A 21440-nucleotide genomic window follows, 5' to 3' on the forward strand; every position below is an offset into this window, starting at 1 on the left:
TGAGAACCTATGTCTGTCAGGGATTTGATCTAGTTGGGAGGTCTGGAAAGGTTTATCAGAAGCAGTGCTAGAGCTGAGATCCAGAGGAGGAGTAAGAGGTAATTAGGCAAAGCGTAGTCCTCACAGAAATCCTATGAAGCAGATATGATTACCTCCATTTTAGAGTTTGTGATTGCCCTCCATTTAAGGCATTGAGACTTCAGCAAGGTGATGTCACTGCCCAAGGTTACATCAGATTAAATGGCAACCCAGGATTCAGATAAGAGTGGGGTCCTTTATATTCTCTTTGGGCTATTTACTGGTTTTAGGAGAGGCAAGTATCACAGCTTGGGGACATGAGGGAGCAGGGGTCACAAACTTGAAAACCTGCCGAGCTCAGGCAGATAACATGGAGCGAAGTAAGGCAGAGTGTAAGACGAAATGGTGGGGAGTGTGGTGAACTGCAGGCCACCTTTCCTGTCTATAGGAAGCAGCCACTAGTTCCAGCCTCTTGTTGCCATGCAGGAATACAGATCAAGCCTTGCTGGGTCTTCTGATAATTAATATTATTATTATTTTGAGACAGAATCTTGCTCTGTCACCTAAGCTAGAGTGCAGTGGTGCAATCATAGCTCACTGCAGCTGGGACAGCAGACACATACCACTGCCCTGAAAGTTTTTGTATTTTTTGTAGAGACAGGGTCTCACCTTGTTACTCAGGCTGATCTGAAACTCCTGAGCTCAAGTGACTAGCCTGCCTTGACCTCCCGAGGTGCTGGGATTACAGGCGTGAGCCACTGCGTCCGGCCTAGATCTTCTGACTTCTACAGAGAAGCTGGCAGTATTTTCACACTTAAAAAAAAACTTGCAATTACATCAGTTTGCCTTACTACAATGTTAGCTCAGTGAAGCAGGAAATTTTATGTTTTTAACCACTATGTACTAGGAGCTTATAAAGTGCCTTGCACAAAGTAAGCACTCAACCTCATCTGTGATATGTAGCCTCTGAGCAGTTCCTCTCGTGTGTCCATGGTTCCACAGTTTTAAAGCAGTTTTATATTCATTAGTTTATCTACCAGTCTCTGTTGGCACCTCATTTGTTCCTGATATGGCTGGTGCGTGAAAAGTCCCCCAAAAGGCTCCCTAGGGAAATAACTTCCTTTCATACCTTTCCACCCTCTTTGTATTTTACGTATTCTCCATCCTAATGTGTGTAGCATTATGTCTCGGCTCCCCCTAGTTATCCCCCCATTTTATATTTAATATTTTGTTATTGCTTTGGTTCTCACCTAGACGTTATGTATTGACCTGGGGCTGATGAACACAATCAGGTATGCTTTCACTTACACTTGGCCCAGCCCCTGCTCCAAGCTGTTTGTCAGGGAGAAGTGCATGAAAAGGTTTCATTTCTTAGAAATTGCTGTCCTTGGCCGGGCGGTAGCTCACTCCTGTAATCTCAGCACTTTGGGAGGCCGAGGCAGGTGGATCACCTGAGGTTGGGAGTTTGAGACCAGCCTGACCAACATGGAGAAACCTGTCTCTGCTAAAAATACAAAATTAGTTGGGCATGGTGGTGCATGCCTGTAATCCCAGCTACTTGGGAGGCTGAGGCAAGAGAATCGCTTGAACCTGGGAGGCTGAGGTTGTGGTGAGCTGAGATCGTGCCATTGTACTCCAGCCTGGGCAACAAGAGTGAAACTCTGTCTCCAAAAAAACCAACAAGAGCAGCAACAAAAAAGAAGTTGCTGTCCTGAGACATCTTGCTCTAGAAGAAAGTGATCATCCCTGGACATCTGAACTTCCTACTGCATAACGTGGACTTGAGCAAAACAATCTTAGGTCTGCATGGGGCAGTTATAACTTTGCCTCCTGAAAGCTACTCAGGGAGCAGAGGGAATCAGACTTGCTCTTTATTATTTCTTAGGTGCAGGATCATAAGTTGTTCAGGAATTATTGTTACAATTTTTTTGGTAACCTCTCAGTAACATGGACATGTGTGCACACACAGACTCATATATGTGCATACGTATATATACATTTGCATATGTATATATTTAATGGAAAATTTCAGATGTAAAGTAGAATTCTCATGTTTCTGTCCTCCAGCTTTAACAATGAGCAACTCATGGCCAATCTTGTCTCACCTGCTCCGATCCTGGATTATTTTGAAGCAAATTCTGGGCATGATTATTTTATTTGAAACTATCAGAATGTATTGTGGAAAAACAGGAACTCTGACTTTGTTTGTTTTCTGACAGAATCTTGCTCTGTCACCCAGGCTGGAGTGTAGTGGTGCGATCTTGGCTCACTGCAACCTCTACCTCCCAGGTTCAAGTGATTCTCCTGCCTCAGCCTCTCAAGTAGCTGGGAGTACAAGTGTGCACCTCTACTCCCAGCTAACTTTTTGTATTTTTAGTAGAGATGGGTTTCACCTTGTTGGCCAGCCTGGTCCTGAACTCCTGGCCTCAAGTGATCCGACTGCCTCAGTGTGCCAAAGTGCTGGGATTATAGGCGTGAGCCCCTGTGCCCGGCCAGGAACTCTCATTTTAAACATAGCTTCAATATCATCATAAGCCCTTCTCAATTTTATCAACAATTCCTTAATATCATTTAAATAAAAAGCTAAATTGGGCCAGGCGTCATGGCTCATTCCTGTAATCTCAGCACTTTGGGAGGCTGAGGGGGGATGATCGCTTGAGGTCAGAAGGTCAAGACCAGTCTGGGCAATACAGTGAGATTCTTATCTCTAAAAAGATAAAAAGCAGGCATGGTGGCACACACCTGTAGTCCTAGCTCCTCAAGAGGCTGAGGTGGAAGAATTGCTTCAGTCCAGGAGGTTGAGGCTGCACTGAGCCATGAGGGAACCACTACTCTCCAGTGTGGGTGATAGAGTGAGATCGTTTCTTCAAAATAAAACAACACAACAAAAAAACAAAAAGAACAAACAGGACAGCTAATTTGTTTGAAGAGTTGTTTGCAAAAGAAAGAAGTGTTATAGATGCTGGACATGTAAAAAGAACAGATGTCTTCCACATTTGCTAACTAGGTGTTTACAATTTAGTTCAGCATGAAAATAGTGTCTTGGGAACAGAGGAGGAGATTGTCGAAGAAGTAGTGAATCAATATAGGTCAGTAAATGAAGCAGGTCATGCTACTTAGGGGTATCTTTAAGGAGTGGTTATTTTCTTAAGACCCCGATCCTCTGAATTGATCCAAACCCAGAGGCATTCTCTTCCTTTGATACCAAGAAGAACATTCACACTAATCTTTCCTTTGTAGAACATCATATATCACAGCTGTTATTTTGTAAGTAGGCGCATATCCACCTTATGCACCAGATTTCTCTGTTCATGGTGCTAAGGCACCAGACCTTTGGCTGGCAATCTGATGAACTATAACTTGCTTTTGGCCAAGGTATAGGGTCACCGTAAATATGATAAATATGCATTAAAGTCCTTAGAAGTTATATCTATGCTTATGTTAGGTAAAAAATAAAAAAATAAGAACTCCGAGATAGAGAATTTTTTAGTGATGCCTGTTATTTCTCATTTCTTTTCTTTTCTTTTGAGACAGAGTCTCACTCTTTTACTCAGGCTGGAGTGCAGTGGTACAACCTTGGCTCACTGCAACCTCCATCTCCCAGGTGCAAGCAATTCTCCTGCCTCAGCCTCCCGTGTAGCTGGGATTACAGGTGCACGCCACCATGCCCAGCTAATTTTTGTATTTTTAGTAGAGACGGGGTTTTGTCATGTTGGCCAGGCTGGTCTCGAATTCCTGACCTCAAGTGATCCACCCGCCTCAGCCTCCCAAAGTGCTGGGTTTGCAGGTGTGAGCCACTGTGCCTGGCTATTTTTCGTTTCTTTTCTTTTTCAAGACCCCGGCTATTCCTTCCTCCCTCCCTCCCTCCCTCCCTTCCCCTCCCTTCCTTCCTCTCTTCCTCCACTTCTTTTCCCCTCCCTCCCTCTCTTTCTCCCTCTCTCTCTCACTGTCATCACCCAGGCTGAAGTGCAGTGGTGCAATCTTCAGTCACTGCAATCTCCACCTCCCAGGTTGAAGTGAGTCTTGTGCCTCAGCCTCTGGAGTAGCTGGTCACCACATCTGGCTAATTTTTTTTTTTTCTTTTAGTAGAGACAGGGTTTCACCATGTTGGCCAAGCTGGTCTTGAACTTCTGGTCTCAAGTGATTGACCCACCTCGGCCTCCCTAAGTGCTGGGATTACAGGTGTGAGCCATTGTGCCCAGCATTCTCCTTTCTTTTATGCCAAATCTGATACACTTCTTAAAAATTGAAAAGTGGAAATGAGAAAATTGGGTATGGGTGTTCTGGTGTTTACTTCAGACATAGTATTAATATTCTCAAATATGATTTCTTAACTAAGCTACATGCCTCTTTAAGGCATCATGCTAGGCACTAATGGGATAGGCAGATGCATAAGACATGACCCTTTTACTTAAAGTGTTAACAATATTAATGGTAAAGTGGAAAAAATTAGTCATAGAATTGTCATACGTTAGAATAAATGTTATGATAGAGGTATGCATGAGGGCCTGTGACAACAGAATAACAGCCCCTCTGGCATCAGGAAAAGTTCTGTAGAGGGAATCTTGGAGGATATTTAGCAGGAAGGGGAAAGAGAAAGACATTCCAAAGAGAGGTAACACTGTGAGCTTGAGTTGTATTTTTGTGTAATGGTATGAAATTGAGTGTGCTTAGAATTTAGCATGGATGAAGGAAGTGATGGATTATGAAGTTGTGCACACAGGTTAGAGGGAATTTGGACTATAAGATGAATGGGAAATGTGCTCATTGCTATAGAAAGGCAAGGACCTCTCTGTCTATGAGAAAGTGTTCTTTCCCATGTACACTTCTGGGCTGGAACTGCTACGGAAATAGTAGCTGAGAGAGTACTTGAAAACATCATGAATTTTAATAAGATGCTTTCTAGACTCCATTAATTTTTAAATTCATCTATTTATCTGTCCATTACATACATATCTAGGAGCTAAATATGTATCAGGTCAAGTATTGAGTACTAAAGACACAGTAGTAAGAGACAACCCAATTCCTGCTCTTAAGGAACTTACATTCTAGTGGAGATTAGAGAAGGAGACAAATAACAGACAAGCAAACACACAAACAGGATAACTTCAAGTAGAGAATGCGAAGAAACTGGATAGGATGATGGGGCAGAAAGCAACTTGGTAGGGGTACTTTAGAAAGTTTGATCGGAGGAAGGTTTTTTCAAAGTTAGATATTTCAGCTGAAGTCCAAAGAATGATCAGGAGCCAAATGCAGGCAGAGTTCGTGGAAGAGCATTCCTGGAAGGGAAAATAGAAATTATACATAAAGGGCCTTGATGTGGCCAGGCACGGTGGCTCACACCTGTAATCCCAGCACTTTCGGAGGCCAAGGTGAGTGGCTCACTTGAGGTCAGGAGTTTGAGACCAGCCTGGCTAACATGGTGAAACCCCATCTCTATTAAATACAAAAATTAGCCTGGTGTGGTGGTGGGCGCCTGTAATCCCAGCTTTCTGGAGGCTGAGGCAGGAGAACTGCTTGAACTCAGGAGGCGGAGGTTGCAGTGAGCTGGGATTGTGCTGCTGTAGTGAGACTCCGACTCAAAAAACCAAAACAAATACAAAAAATAGAAAGTGTACATAAAGGCCTTGATGTCGCCAGGTGTGGTGGCTCATACTTGTAATCCCAGCACTTTGGGAGGCCAAGGCAGGCAGATCGCTTGAGCCTAGGAGTTCAAGATCAGCTTGGGGGATATGAGACCCTGTCTCCATAAACAATAGAAAAAAAATTAGCCAAGCATGGTGGTGTATGCCTGTAGTTCCAGCTACTTGAGAGGCTGAGGTGGGAGGATTGGTTGAGCCCAGGATGTCTAGGCTGCAGTGAACTATGTTTGTGCCACCGCACTCCAGCCTGGGCAATGAAGCAAACCCTGTCTCAAAAAAAAAAAAAAAAAAAAAAGGCCTTGATGTGGGAAATAGTGGGAAGTGTTCTACACACTGAAAGAAGACCGAATGCTCATTATGGCTGCAGCATAATGAGCAAGGGGAAAGATGGGACCAGAATCAACTCATGGGAAGGCAGGGGCCAGACCACATTGAAGGAGCTTTGTAGGCCATAGTAAAAGGTTTGTAATTGATTCTGAAAATGGACACTGAATAGTTTTAAGCTAGTGAGTGAAACGATTTGATTTATACTTTACTAGCATCACTCTAGATGATGTTGAGATTGGATTGGAGGCGTACAAGAGTAAAGGAAGGGTGACCAGATACAGGCCTATGAATTTAGTCTTGGCAAAAGATGAGGACAATGGTTTTGACTTGGATGTGACAACAGAGGTGGAGAGAAGTAGATATAGAACTGTCAGGACTTTTAATAGCTTGGTTTTGAGGGCGGGTGCGGTGGCTCACACCTATAATCCCAGCACTTTGGGAGGCCGAGGAGGGTGGATCACCTGAGATCAGTAGTTCAAAACCAGCCTGGCCAACATGGTGAAACCCCATCTCTACTAAAAATAAAAAAATTAGCTGGGTGTGGTGGTGGGCACCTATAGTCCCAGTTCCTTGGGAGGCTAAGGCAGAAGAATTGCTTGAACCTGGGAGGTTGCAGTGAGCTGAGATGGTCCTACTGTACTCCAGCCTGGGCAACAGAATGAAACTCCGTCTCATAAATAAATAAATAAAATAGTTTGGTTTTGAAGCATATGAGAAAGGGAGGAATTGAGGGTGGTTCCTAGGCATTTTTTTTTTTCTTTTCCAGCTCAGGCTGGTCTTGAACTCTTGGTCTCAAGTGATCCTCCCACCTTGGCTCCCAAAGTGCTGGGATTATAGGCATTAGCCATTGCATCCAGCCTCCTAGGCTTTTGATTTGAGCAACTGGATTGATGGTACTACATTTTTTGTCATGGAGAGAACAGGTAGAGGGCTGTTTGTGGGGTCGGGGTAAAGTGATAATGGGGAAAATCATTAATTTTGTTTCAAACACAATACTTTTGTGATTTCTAATTGACATCTGAGTATTGAGTACATTGTTGGGTATACCCCAATGGAGAGGTCAGCGATGGAGATATATATCTGGAGGCCATCGGCATATATTTAAAGCCATCAGACTAGATAAAAACATAGAGGAAAAGAGTATAGAAGGGAAGAGAAGGTAGGCCATACCCTAGAGCACCTCATCATTTATGTGACAGTAGAGAATTATTATGGGTTGAAATGTGTCCCCACAAATTAACACATTGAAATCCTAATTCCCTAGTACATAAGAATGTGAACTTATTTGGAAATAGGATGATTGGAGGTGTAAATAGTCACCTTAAGATGCAGTCATACTGGAGTAGAGTGGGCTTTACCCAGTATAACTGGTAGCCTTGTAAAAAGGGGAAATTTGGACACAGACATACGTGCAGAGAGAATGCCATCTGAAGATTAGAGTTTTCCTGCCACAAGCCGTAGAACACGCAGAAGTTGGAGAAGAGGCCTGGAACAGATCCTTTCCTAGAGGCTTCCGAAGGAGGATGGCTTGGCTAGTACCTTGATCTTGGGCTTCAAGCTTGCAGAACTGTGAAATGATCAATTTTGTTGAAGCCACTCCATTTGGGGTACTTTGTTATGGCAGCTTTAGCAAACTAATATGAGAATTTAGCATTGCAGACTAAGTATTAGTCACCAGAGAAGTAAAAAGAAAGCCAGTACAATATGGTGTCATGGTAGTGTAAAAACAAAACAGTTGTTTTTTTTTTTTTTTTCAAGAAGGAAAAGAAAGAAGGGGTGAGAAGGAAGTGGCCATTTTAATGAAAGCCTGTTGGGAAATTAAATAAAAGGAGGATAGAGAAGGGACCAGTAGATTAGACTTTACAATATCTTTGGGGATGCTGGTTCCCCTCTCTCATATTTGAGATTGAAATCCCATATTCACTTTTTTTTTGAGATGGAGTCTCACTCTGTCACCAAGGCTGGAATGCAGTGGTGCAGTCTCTCCTCACCGCAACCTCTGCCTCCCAGGTTCAAGCAATTCTTGTGCTGCAGGCTTCCTAGTAGCTGAGATTACAGATGCGTGCCACCATACCTGGCTAATTTTTTGTATTTTTTTTTTTTTTTAGTAGAGACAGAGTTTTCCCATATTGCCCAGTCTGGTCTCGAACTCCTGAGTTCAGACAATCTTGCCTGCCTGGGCCTCCCCAAGTGCTAGTATTACAGGTATGAGCCACCACACCCAGCCCCATAGTCACTGTTGACAGTGATTGTGATTACATTAGCTTATCTCCAACTATTAGAAGGACCTGGCTGTGCTGCCAAGTAGGGTGAGCTGGTAGCTTTTCTTTTGGTTTGAGTGTTTCCTGTCTTAGGAGTTGTAAAATACTTGTGACACCATCCTGTGCCTCCCTCCTTTGTGTCTACTATCAGTGCTTTATTCTGTAGGAAAAGGTAGTAGCTACCTGCTCCAAGCAGCAAAGGTGTCTCAGTGGACAGGTTGAGCCACTCAATTGCCCTGAACTCAGTTCTTCAATTACCTTATTTGCCATTCACTACCCACTGAATTTAGACTACCTCCCAAAACCACTCCCCGTTTCACAACTAGTCCTCCTCTTGTGCACATGCATGTGTTTTTACTTTTTTTCTTTGAGTCAGAGTCTTGCTCTGTCGCTCAGGTGCAGTTTTGGCTCACTGCAACCTCTGCCTCTCAAGCTCAAGCAATTCTCTGCCTCAGCCCCTCCAAAGTAGCTGGGATTACAGGTGTGTGCCACCATGCCCAGCTAATTTTTGTGTTTTTAGTAGAGATGGAGTTTCTCCATGTGGGCCAGGTTGATATCAAACTCCTGACCTCAAGTGATTCACCCACCTTAGCCTCCCAAAGTGCTGGGATTACAGGTGTGAGCCACTGTTTCCAACCATATTCTCAATGAGTTTATAATCTCCTTGGGAAAAAGAGACCCACATGAGGAAAGTTTAGTAACAATGGATTAATTAAGCAACATGAAATCTTTGTTGACTAGGGCTATTTCAGGTGCAAGTGAAGAAACTTAGCTTACATCTTATTAAGTAAAAAAAAAAGTTATGTGATGTATTCTAGTTTCTAGAACAGTGCTTGGTACACAGCAGACCACCAATAAATATTTGTTGGCTGGGCAGGTGGCATGTGCCTTTAGTCCGAACTACTCAGGAGACTCAGGTGGGATGATGGCTTGAGACCAGTTCAGCGCTAGCCAGGGAAACATAGACTTTGTTTCTAAAAAAAAATTTTTTTTTTAAATAAATGAAAGGAACTTACTGTTTCATATAACTGAAATGTTCAGGGAAGGTTTAGGCATAGTTGTAGTCAGAGATCCAGATGATGTCCTCAGGCAATTGATTCTCCTCTATTTTCAGCCCTGCTTTTTCCTGAATCAACTCTATGTTCAGTAGGTTCTCTCCATGTAGTAGCTGCTGGTCTGCTGAAAGAGAATACACTCCCCTCCACCCCCAATAGTTTTAGCAAATGTCCTGGGGCTGACCCTCATAGGGTTGACTTGGGTCATGTGCCCATCCTGAGCCAATCACTGTGACCAGGGAGAGGGAATTCCTGATTGGTGAGGCCTGGGTTACATGTCCACTCTGCAGCTGTGGGGTGTTGTCAAGTCCTTCTGAGCCACCTGGTCCAAGAGTTTGGAAGGGTTTTTATTTTTTTAAATTTGTTTATTTTTTATTTTTTTCCCAAAGAAAAATTGGGTGGATGCTCCTACCAGAAGAAGGGATAAAGGATGCTGTACAGGTAAAACCAAGGGATGTTCACTCTCCCTCAAGGCCCTAGTAGAAGAGGTGTCATAAAACCGTATATAATTCCATCTGATTATATTGGGCCATTAGAGCTGTCAGTTTAGATGGTTTGGAAGTGGTCAAAACAAACTTCATGGATGAGACTGAAATTTATGCTTGAGAAATGGGCAGGAATTGATAAGAGGAATTCTAGAGGTGGGCAGGATTAGAATATATTCAGTGGACCTGGGAGACATGAGTAGGGAATTGGGTGAAGGGAGAGAGGTTGCAAATGCTAGAACTTTGATTACCTTGATAGGATAACCTTGGCTACGGCAGCTGCAAGCAAACCTTTGACAAAATTTGCTCGAGCCAGCCTGTGGTCTAATCCCTATTCTTGTCTGTGATGCATGTATAGCCCTTTGGGTTCTAGCTGGCCTTTGTCTTCGGGGTTCTGGGAACACCTGTTACTGACCCCAATGCTTACTTTGTGATGAGCCTTCTAGTTGTTGGAAAAATCTGAGGTCTATGTATGCCCTTCTGTGACCAATCAAGTTCACTCCTTGTAGTTGATCGTGCCAAGTCATTTTAGCCTAGGGCAAGGAAAATATGCTGCAGGCCTTTCCCGATTTTCAGAGCAAAGCCTTGAGAGAGCTTGCTGCAACACTGTCAAACAGAAGAAAAATCCCTTTTAATCAGAAGATCAAATGCAGCTGTCTTCAGTAGCAAAGTCGTGGAGGTAACCTAACTGCCAGGGGTTGACAGGCAGAAAATGTGATGGGCTGAACATGGTGGCCCACACCTGTAATCCCAATACTTTGAGAGGCTGAGGCAGGAGGATTGCTTAAGGCCAAGGCCAGCCTGGGCAAATTGACAAAAATAAATATAAAAAATTACCCAGGTGTGGTGGCGTGCACCTGTAGTCCCAGCTACTTGGGAGGCTGAGGTGGGAGGAGCACTTGAACCCAAGTAGTCATGGCTGCAGTGAGCTTTGATGGTGCCAGTCCAGCCTGGCTGGTGGAGTGGGACCCTGTCTCAAAAGAGAAAAAAAAGGAAATGGAAAAAAAAAAAAAAAGGAAATGTGGCAGATCTACAGCAAGGACTATTACACAGCCATAAAAAGGATGAAATCACATTCTTTACAGTAACATGGATGGATCTGGAGGCAATTATCCTAGGTGAACTAAACAGAAAATCAAATGCAGCATGTTCTCACTTATAAGTGGGATCTAAACAAAGGTTACACATGGACATAAAAATGGAGAGAATAGATTTTGGGGATTGCTAAAATGGGGAGGGTGAAATGGGGGTGAAGGCTGAAAAATTACCTATTGGGTACAATGTTTGGTATTAGGTGATAGGTACACTAGAAGCCCAACCCAACCATTTTGCATGTAATACGCTTGTAACAAACATGCACATGTACCTCCAAATCTGTGCAAGCCACACTTCTATTGGGTGCTCCCTTTTTGCCTCTGTGAGTCCCTAGAGAGGTCCAGTGTTCCTCTTGGGGGATTCACCCAATCAACCATCTGCATGTAGACAAGGGAATTTCCCTGAAGACAGGGAGTTCAGGTTGCTGCTTGTCTAATAGCTAATATGTATTGAATTTTTATTATGATCCATGCGTGGTTTTGACTATTATATATGCAACACCTAATTTCCTTCTCATGCCAACACTGGGAGGTAGATGCTATCAATATTCCCATTTACCAGTAAGAAAACTAAAGCATAGGGAAATAATATACCCGAGTTGTTCTGGCTGCTGAGTAGAGGATCCTGGATTCAAATCCAGACAATCTGACTCCAGTGTTTGTGCTTTTAGCCATTACTTTATGCTACATCTAACCCTGTTATTTTAACTTACAATGACTGGAAAATAAGGCAAATAAGCTGATTTCATTATCAGAAAGGACTTAACGCTCATCATTCCTAGTTGGGACTAGACTGAGAATGCAGAGGCTGCTGCTAACATTTCTTTTTTCTATGCATTGTCAGGCTGTTTGCCTTTTGTAGACACCAGGAAATTCCATTTATCTTGATTTCCATCTCTCCATTCTTTAACAAGGGCTCCAGCGTTTTTCTGCATCTGCTCCTTTTTATCTGTCCTGATAAGACCCATTTGCCCTAATTTCTCACATTTTTCAGAGCAGGGTACCCAAAGACCATCAAACCTCTATGGCTAATACTGGTCAACTCTCATAGGATAACTTTGATGTATTATCATACTAATGACCCTAGGGGAGAAGTTGAAAAGGAGAAACAACGCAAATGAAGGGGTTAGGGGATAGGATCTCACCCCAGTAGGATGGAATAAAGGGATTGTGTGATTAGGTAGAGTAATGGGTTCTATACTTCAAGACCAAAATCTCAGGCTGGGATTCTGAGTATTTCCTGTAATAAATGCCATAGAGGCCAGGCACAGTGGCTCATACCTGTAATCCCAGCACTTTGGGAGGCCGAGGTGGGCAGATCACCTGTCAGGAGTTTGAAACCAGCCCGGCCAACATGGTGAATCCCTGCCTCTGTGAAAAATACAAAAATTAGCCAGGCGTGGTGGTGCATACCTGTAATCCCAGCTACTTGGGAGGCTGAGGCAGGTTAATCGTTTGAACCCAGGAGGTGGAGGTTGCCATGAGCTGAGATCGTGCCATTGCACTCCAGCATAGGTGAACAGAGCAAGATTGCATCTTAAAAAGAAAAAGAAAAAGAAAAAAAATGTCATAAAGGCTTGGAGAGGCTTGGAAACAAAATGGCAAATAGTGACCTTGGCCAGATGTTCCTGGGTTTGAGTCTGTGAACCACCTGTTTTCCACTGTTGGCCTGGTACTGAAACAAGCATATGTAAGAGGGGCTGACCAGTTCCTTCCTAGTTGAGCAAACTTCTCCCTGTTGTCACTCAGCACGTGAGTTTGTATGGGAGGTTGAGTATCAGTCATGAAATCTGTATCCTGATGTTGGAACCCCTGATTTTTTTCTCTTATGAACACCATCAGACAGTGCCAGGCTGTCCTTCCAATCATCTGGTTTGGTTTTGGGGTCATAAGTCTGGTGGTGCCTTTATGTTTGTGGCTGATTCTGTGTATATTTCAGGAGTTTGGGTAGGTGCAGGCAAGAAGGCAGTTAACTCTACTCAAATCAGGAGGTCTCAGAGTGGGCTAGTGGACAAAGCAGGAGCATTGCTATCTTGGACAAATACCACCATTTTAAGTTCCCCTTGATTAAAAAATCTGTCTAAATCCAGCCTCAGAACATCAGCCTAATGGCTAATGTCAGCATAACCAGAAACATTGGAACCCTAGATAAACTCCCCTCCAACCAGAAACATGCCAACCCCGATATAGCCTCACCTCCAACCAGACATTCCAACCCCGTAATAAACTTTCCCTCACATAGAAACATTCTGAACCTACGATAAGCTCTCCACTTCCTATACCCTTAAATATTCTTAGTCTGTAAGAGAGAGTGCCCCTGACCAAAATTGGCCAGAAGCCCCTCCAAAATAAACCTGTCTTTGACTGTTAAGCCACTTTTCATGTTTCTTTCCTTTCTTTAGCTCTTACACTAGTGGGTCATTTCCAAAGTGAGATGGTATCTACAGTAGTTTACAGTGTAAACTAGTTGCTGAGAAGATAAAATATATGACTGGAACTCTTGGCTAGTTACTAGGTTGCTGTAAGGAGAATCTTCCAAGAATGAAGCAAGATCAAAAAACAGAGAGGGTGCCACAGAGTTTGAAGTCATTATTTGAGCTCCTGGATGCAACTGCTCCTGAAGCCAGAACCCTGTCTCTTTAGGTTTTTGAGTCAATATATTCCCTTGTGTTGTTCAAACCACTTTGAATTCAATTTCTGACACTTGCAACCCACACAATTCTAATATACAAAATAAGCTTATTACATATGATCTCCTGTCACTCAGAAATTATCTCCATTTTTACAGATGAGGAGATGGAGGTTTAAAGGTGCAGGTAACTTGCAAGGAAAAGCTAAGATCTGGCACAAGGTTGATCTTCAATCTGAAAAGAAATGGTTGAAAGTCCCCTTTAAAGATGCTGCCTTTCTTCTGCTTGGTTCCAGAATTTAGTCAGGGAATTGTCGGGCTGATTTGAGTTGTTGTGTATACAGTCTGTGAACTTGCAGTTTATGGTATTTTATAATTTTGTTTTCCCTGCCATTTTGCTAATGCAGCTTTGTGAGCAAACATTGCCCGTGATTTAAATCCACTACAGTAATGAAATGCACACACGCACGCACGCACACACGCACGCACACATACTTCCTCGAAACAGTCCACAGCTCTCTGATTAATCACATGTGTAAAGTACAGTGTTTACAGGAAATCAGCAGGTGGCAATTAGCATCTTGGAAATTATCTGGGAAACACAACTGGAGCTGCCACTTCAGGATGGAAATGTGGCAACGACCGGCAAAGTGACAAACCCCCTCAGAGTTGGAAATGAATGAGGCTGAAAGCAGTGCTGCCAGGCACACGACAGCTGGTGGGGGCAGCCTGGTGTGGACTGCAGACTGCCTGTTAGCCTCTTCCTTTTCCTCCCAACACACAAGAAGCAGTCCTTGAGTAGAGATAGGAAATAGATGCCTGACAGGCAGACCATCTTAATTTTACCTTTAAAAAATAGACCTGGCTGGGCATGGTGGTTTATGCTTGTAATCCCAGAACTTTGGGAAGCTGAGGCAAAGCCAGGAGTTTGAGACCAGCCTGGGCAATATAGTGAGACCCTGTCAGTGCAAAAAAAAAAAAAAAATTACGAAGGTGTGGTGGGGCATGTCTGTAGTCCTAGCTACACAAGAGGCTGAGATGGGAAGATCACGTGAACCCAGGAGTTTGAGGTTGCAGTGAGCTATGATTGTACCACTACACTCCAGCCTAGGTGGCAGAGTGAAACCCTGTCTCAAAAAAAAAAAAAAAAAAAAAAAAGAGAGGAAGTGTTTTTAAGAATGACCAAATGGAATAAAATAAAATAATGTATATTAAGCATGTATCACAGTATCTGCCACATAATTCTCAATAAATATTAGGTATTTTCAATTATTTTTTAGATCAAGGCACAGGCAGACACTGGCATTACTACAGTTATTAAAATATTAAGTGATTTCCATATCAGTTGGAAAACAGCTGCTTTCTTGAGCCCTCTGAGTGGCTCCCCACTGCTTGGGAACCTCCCTCTTCAGGATCCAGTGATCAAAACATTAATGTTTCAATCCTGCTCCAATGATAAGTCCAAAGTCCATTTTGATTGGTCAGTTTCTGTGCTTTCTGGAATCTCACCACTCAGGAGCTTCAGTGACCACAATAGAAAGCAGAAGCATGAGGATGGGTGTCTTGAAAGGAGTAAGGAGAGGAAACAGTGCCAGTCTGTATTATACTTGAGGTGTTCTTAATCAGTAATTGACAACAAATTCAATACTAGGTGATATGGTTTGGCTCTGTGTTTCCACTCAAATCTCATCTCAAATTGTAACCCCCACGTGTTGAGGGAGGGACTTGGTGGGAGGTAATTGGATCATGGGGGTAGTTTCCCCAAAGCTGCTCTTTTTTTTTTTTTTTGAGATGGAGTTTCACTCGTCGCTCAGGCTGGAGTGCAGTGATGCTATTTTGGCTCATTGCAACCTCTGCCTCCCAGGTTCAAACAATTCTTCTTCCTTAGCCTCCTGAGTAGCTGGGATTACAGGCACCTGCCACCATACCGGGCTAATTTTTTTTTATTTTTTTATTTTTAGTAGAGATGGAGTTTTATCATATTGGCCAGGCTGGTCTTGAACTCCTGAACTCAGGTGATCCATCCACCTTGGCCTCCCAAAGTGTTGGGATTACAGGTGTGAACCACCATGCCCAGCCCCAAAGGTGTTCTTGTGATAGTGAGTGAGTTCTCACGAGATCCAATGGTTTAAAAGTGTAGAGCCAGTGCTGTGGCTCATGCTTGTAATCCCAGCACTTTGAGAGGCTGAGGCAGGGAGATCACTTTAGGTCAGGAGTTCAAATCCAGCCTGGACAACATGGCAAAACCCTGTGTCAATGTCAACTAAAAATAGAAAAATTGGCTGGGTATGATGGTGCACATCTGTAATCCCAGCTACTCGGGAGGCTGAGGCACAAGAATCACTTCAACCCAGGAGGCAGAGATTATACTGAGCCAAGATCACACCACTGCATTCTAGCCTGGGTAACACAGTGAGACACTGTCTCAAAAAAAATGTGTGGCACTTCCCTCCTAACTCTCGCTCTTTCCTGCTGCCATCATGTATGATGTGCCTTTCTTCCCCTTCACCTTCCACCATGATTGTAAGTTTTCTGAGGCTTCTCTAGCCATGTGGAGCTGTGAGTCAATTAAACCTCTTTTCTTTATAAATGATCTAGTCTCAGGTAGTTCTTTATAGCAGTGTGAAATGGACTAATGTACTAGGTCTATGTATATCTGTACTTACATCTTTATCATCTCTATATATTGATACCGCTTTTCAACATCTATGTATCATCTTCTGTGTATGAAGTGTCAGTAAAGCCCTGAACTCCAGTCTCTCTAACATTCAGATTGGTTCTCAGCCCTGGTTGCACATCAGTGTCACCTCTGAGAGCATTTACAAAATGCAGATGCTTAAACACCATTCACAGAGATTCTAACCCAGTAGGCTTGGGATGAAGCCCAGTCATCAGAATTTTTTAAAAAATAAAACCTCCCAAGATGATATTAGCATGCTATTGAGAGCCACTAACTTAAATTTACGAAGCTTCATGTTCCCATGTAATCAGTACCAGTGCCCATCTCCTAGGATTACATGACACAATGTACATGAGGCTTTTTATCACAATGTGGGTCCCAACCCTGTAAATGTTAGTTCCATTAATAATTAATATTATATTTAAAAAAAATATAGAGTCTTGCTCTCACCCAGGCTGGAGTGGAGTGGCATGATCTTGGCTCACTGCAACCTCTACCTCCTGGGTTCAAGTGATTCTCCTGCCTCAGCTTCCTGAGTAGCTGGGATTACAGGCACTTAACATGATGCCTGGCTAATTTTTTGTATTTTTAGTACAGATGGCGATTCACCATGTTGGCCAGGTTGGTCTCAAATTCCTGACCTCAAGTGATCTGCCCACCTCAGCCTCCCAAAGTGCTGGGATTACAGGCGTGAGCCGCCATGCTCGGCCTTTAAATTTTTTTTTATTGAAAAATACTTTTTGCCAGTGACACAGCCCTCAGAAAACCCTGAGAACATGTACCCTAATTCATTTTCATATATGAATTGAAGTAGAGGTGGAAGTTTTTTTATATTTTTTCTATGTGGATATCAAATGGTTCCAACATCATTTTGTTAAAAAAGTCTCTCTCCATTGCATTGACCTGGTACCTTTGTTAAAAATAAGTGGATTCAATATGTGTGGGTTTACTCCTGTACTCTATTCTGTTCCATTGATCGGTTTGTCTATCCTTTCTTTGAGTCTTTGTCTTTTAATTGGAGATTATTGATGCAGTTTGTTGACTCCTTCTATATATCCTAATTTCTCTAATCAGGCCAGATCTTTCTCAGTAACAGCAAGGGATAAAGAAAGCAAACAAGGCAGTGAGCTGTTGGAGTGTTCGTAAGCCAATTCACAAAGCTGTCAGAGGAACGAGCCCTGCTTTGACTTGTACAGGTGTTTCTTTCCACTGATCAATGGTTAGCAGGTCAAAAAGTAAGGCAGCATGATTCAGTGATCAACATTTTCTACCTAAGTTATGACCATGCCAATGAAACGTAGAGTAGGGCTGCAGTAGCCAAGAATGTCTGGAGCTCCCAGCTGCAGCCCAATCTCTTGAATTTATACCCCAAGCCCGTCACTCACTTTTTAACTTAGTCCACTGCTCAAAAGCCTCCCAAACAACCACCCAGAACTTCCGCTAAGGTAGAAGTGGCTGGAACATACGCTATTCTGCCTGTAATTACTGTTTGCTCTGTTCACTTCATTTATGTTACTTTCCTGATATCATAATGATAATATCATTATCAAGAAGAGGAGACCCTTTGTAGTAGTTTGCTATAACAAAGTACTGCAAATCTGGTGGCTTAAACAACAGAAATGTATTTTTTCCGCAGTCCTGGGCTAGAACCCTGAGATGGAGGTATCAGAGGGGCTGAGTCTGAGGTCTCTCTCTCTGACTTATAGATGGCCATCTCCTCCCTGGCTCTTTACCTGGGCTTCTCCTTGGACATGTCTGTGTCCTAATTTCCTCTTCTTAGGACATCAGTTATATTGGTTAAGGTGGACCTTAATGACCTCATCTTAGCTGAATTATCTCTGTAAAGACCTTATTTCTAAGGTGGGCGTAGTGGCTCACGTCTGTAATCTCAGCACTTTGGGAAGCCAAGGTGGGTAGATCAACTGAGGTCAGGAGCTGCTTAAAAAGAGATGAAAACTTTCCAAGGAGCCCTTTTCCTCACTCTCTGCTTAAAATACTTTCTTAATAATTCCTGCCACACTTGGGTGAAGGTAGGAGTGGGGGAGAGTAGGAAACTTTATATGATCTCCTGAACCCACTGGGCGTTGAAAGTCTCTGTTCTTCTTGGTCTACCACCTGCCATTTCTTTTTCTTTTCTTTTCTTTTTTTTTTTTTTTTGAGATGGAGTTTCACTCTTGTTGCCCAGGCTGGAGTGCAATGGCGCAATCTGAGCTCACTGCAACCTCTCCCTCCTGGGTTCAAGTGATTCTCCTGCCTCAGCCTCCTGAGTACCTGTGATTACAGGCATGCGCCACCATGCCCAGCTAATTTTGTATTTTCAGTAGAGATGGGGTTTCTCCATGTTGGTCAGGCTAGTCTCAAACTCCTGACCTCAGGTGATCTGCCGGCCTCAGCCTTCCAGAGTGCTGGGATTACAGGCGTGAGCCACCATTCCTGGCCCCACCTGCCATTTCTACCCTACTGTTGCTGCCTTAGGCTGGTGATGGTGTGGGTGTGGTGATAGGCCTAGGGTGTGTGGGCACTGTGAGGCTTGCCTAGATTTCACCCACATAGCACAGACATAGGTCTCATCTACTTTGGGTTTCCCATATTCATCTTGGAATTCTGTCTTCCATCATCTTTTCCCCCAAGACAGCATGGAGCATTTGGGGCAGGTGGAGCAGGTGGGACAGGTACAGCCCTCCTCCCCAAGGTCAATAATTAGTGACTAACTCTTGCTGTCTCTCAGACTCTATACCCCCCTTTCTGAGTCAAGAGGAGCCCTATCTACCTGGGGTTCGGGGGCAGGAGAACATGATGCCTAACTCTCTAGCTCTAGGGTCTATGGCCTAAATGGATGCAGAATTCTTTTTTTTTTTTTTTAATTGTACTGTAGCTTCTGGGGTACATGGACAGATCTTGGAGGATTGTTGCATAGGTACATACATGGCAAGGTGTTTTGCTGCCTCCATCCCCCGTCACCTATATCTGGCATATTATCCCTCCCCAACCTCCCCACCCCCCGCTGTCCCTCCAACAGAACCCAGTGTGTGATGCACCCCCTCCAACAGAACCCAGTGTGTGATGCTCCCCTCCCTGTGTCCATGTGTTCTCATTGTTCAACACCTGCCTTTGAGTGAGAACATGCGGTATTTGGTTTTCTGTTCTTGTGTCAGTTTGCTGAGAATGATGGTTTCCAGATTAATCCATGTCCCTACAAAGGACATGAACTCTGGATGCAGAGTTCTTAAGGGTCTTGGCTCTTGCTACCTCAAGGCTATGTTTTGGAGATTCAGAACCTCTTTCTGTCAAATGATTTTCTCTGCTGTGCATTTCAAAGGCTATTTTTATTTTACTTTGAGACAGAGTCTGGAGTGCAGTGGTGCAATCTCAGTTCACCACAACCTTCCTGCCTCCCTGGTACAAGTGATTTTCCTGCCTCAGCCTCCCTAGTAGATGGGAATACAGGTGTGCACCATCACTGCCTGCTAATTTTTATATTTTTAGTACCTACCTGCCTTGGCTTCTCAAACTGTTGGGATTACAGGCGTGAGCCATCGTGCCCTGCTGTATTTTATTTTTTTAAGAAGCAGGATCTTGCTTTGTCGTCTAGGCCAGAGCACAGTGATACAATCATAGCTCGCTGCAGACTCGATGCTTAAGCAGTCCTCTAGCCTCATCCTCCTGAGTAGCTGGGACTACAGGTGTGCATTACCATGCCCAGCTAATTTAATTTTTTGTTGTTGTTGTTGAGGTGAGGGACTCACTGTATTTGCCAGGCTGGTCTTGAGCTCCTGGTCTCAAGTGACCCTCCCATCTTTGCCTCTTAAAGTGTTGGGGTTACCGGCATGAGCCACTGCACCTGGCTGAGTTGGAAGGTTCTGACTGTCATCCTGGTTTTACCATGCACTGGCTAATGAGACTAAATGCAAGTTCTACAAATTTCCAAAGTCTCAATTCTCTCATCTGCAAAAAGGACTGACAGTGCCCACACAGCTCACCTCATAGGCATTTGCAGAGCATCAGATGAACAAGTGGGTGAATATTTTAGATCTTTAAACAGTTTTGCCTTTTCCAGGAGGTCATATAGTTGGAATCATACAGTATGCAGCCTTGTCAGATTTTCAGGCAAAACCATGGAGACAGTAAAAAGGTTAGTGATTGCCAGGATTTGGCGGGGGGGTGGGTAGGGATGAATAGGTGGAACACAGAGGGTTTTAGGGCAGTGAAAATTCTCTGCATGATACTGTAATGGTGGATACATGGCATTATACATTTGTCCAGACCTACAGAATAGGCAACATCAGATGTGAACCCTAATGTAAATTGGGGACTTTGGTGGTAATGACTCATCAGTGTAGGTGCATCAGTTGCAGCAATTGTACCACTCTGGTGGGGATATTGATCATGGGGGAGGCTATGCATGTGTAGGGAAAGGGGGTGTATGGGAAATCTCTCTGCCTTCCTCACAACGTTGCTATGACCCTAAAACTGCTTTAAAAAATATAGGTTAGGCACAGTGGCACATGACTGTAATCTCAGTCCTTTGGGGTGCTGGGGTAAGAGGATCTCTTGAGCCCATGAATTCAATTCCAGCCTGGGCAATATAGTGAGACGCTGTCTACAAAAAAATCAAAAAATTAGCCAGGCAGGGTCGTGTGCATCTGTAGTCCCAGCTACTTGGAAGGTTAAAGCAGGAGGATCACTTGAGCCTGGGAGTTCAAGGCTGCAGTGAGCTGTGATGACGCCACTGCACTCTGGCCTGGGCCAGAGAGCAAGACCAGTCTGAAATAAAAAAAAATAATAATAAAAAATAAATAAATAAATAGTGTAATATTTGCATATAAATGAATGATGAAGATTTGGGAAATATCCTCTTCTCCTATATTGTTTTTAAATATCTCCTGGAGATAGTCAAACTTATTGACAAGGAAGATGGGGTGTCCTGATAACTGGGTATCTGTTTTCTAACAGGACACGGTGACTTTGCTTCTTCAGGTGATAACTGTGGCTGTTAATCCAAAAGTGAACAGCAGAGGGCAGCCTGTGCCCAAAAATGACGTAGCTTTCTTGCTGTCTGTGGCAAGCAAGCTCTATGAACACGGGGCCAGGGATTATAATAAAATTCACGTAGAGTCCACAGTCCGCGGGTGCAGCTCAAGATTGCTATTTATTTTTGATACACACTTTTGATACACACACAGTTTTGATACACAGGCACATATGTGCGCGCGCGCGCACACACACACAAACACACAAACACACACACA

Source organism: Aotus nancymaae, unplaced genomic scaffold, assembly GCF_030222135.1.
Source record: "Aotus nancymaae isolate 86718 unplaced genomic scaffold, 86718_ANA_hifiasm-v0.15.2.pri h1tg000049l, whole genome shotgun sequence".
Classification (NCBI taxonomy): domain Eukaryota; kingdom Metazoa; phylum Chordata; class Mammalia; order Primates; family Aotidae; genus Aotus; species Aotus nancymaae.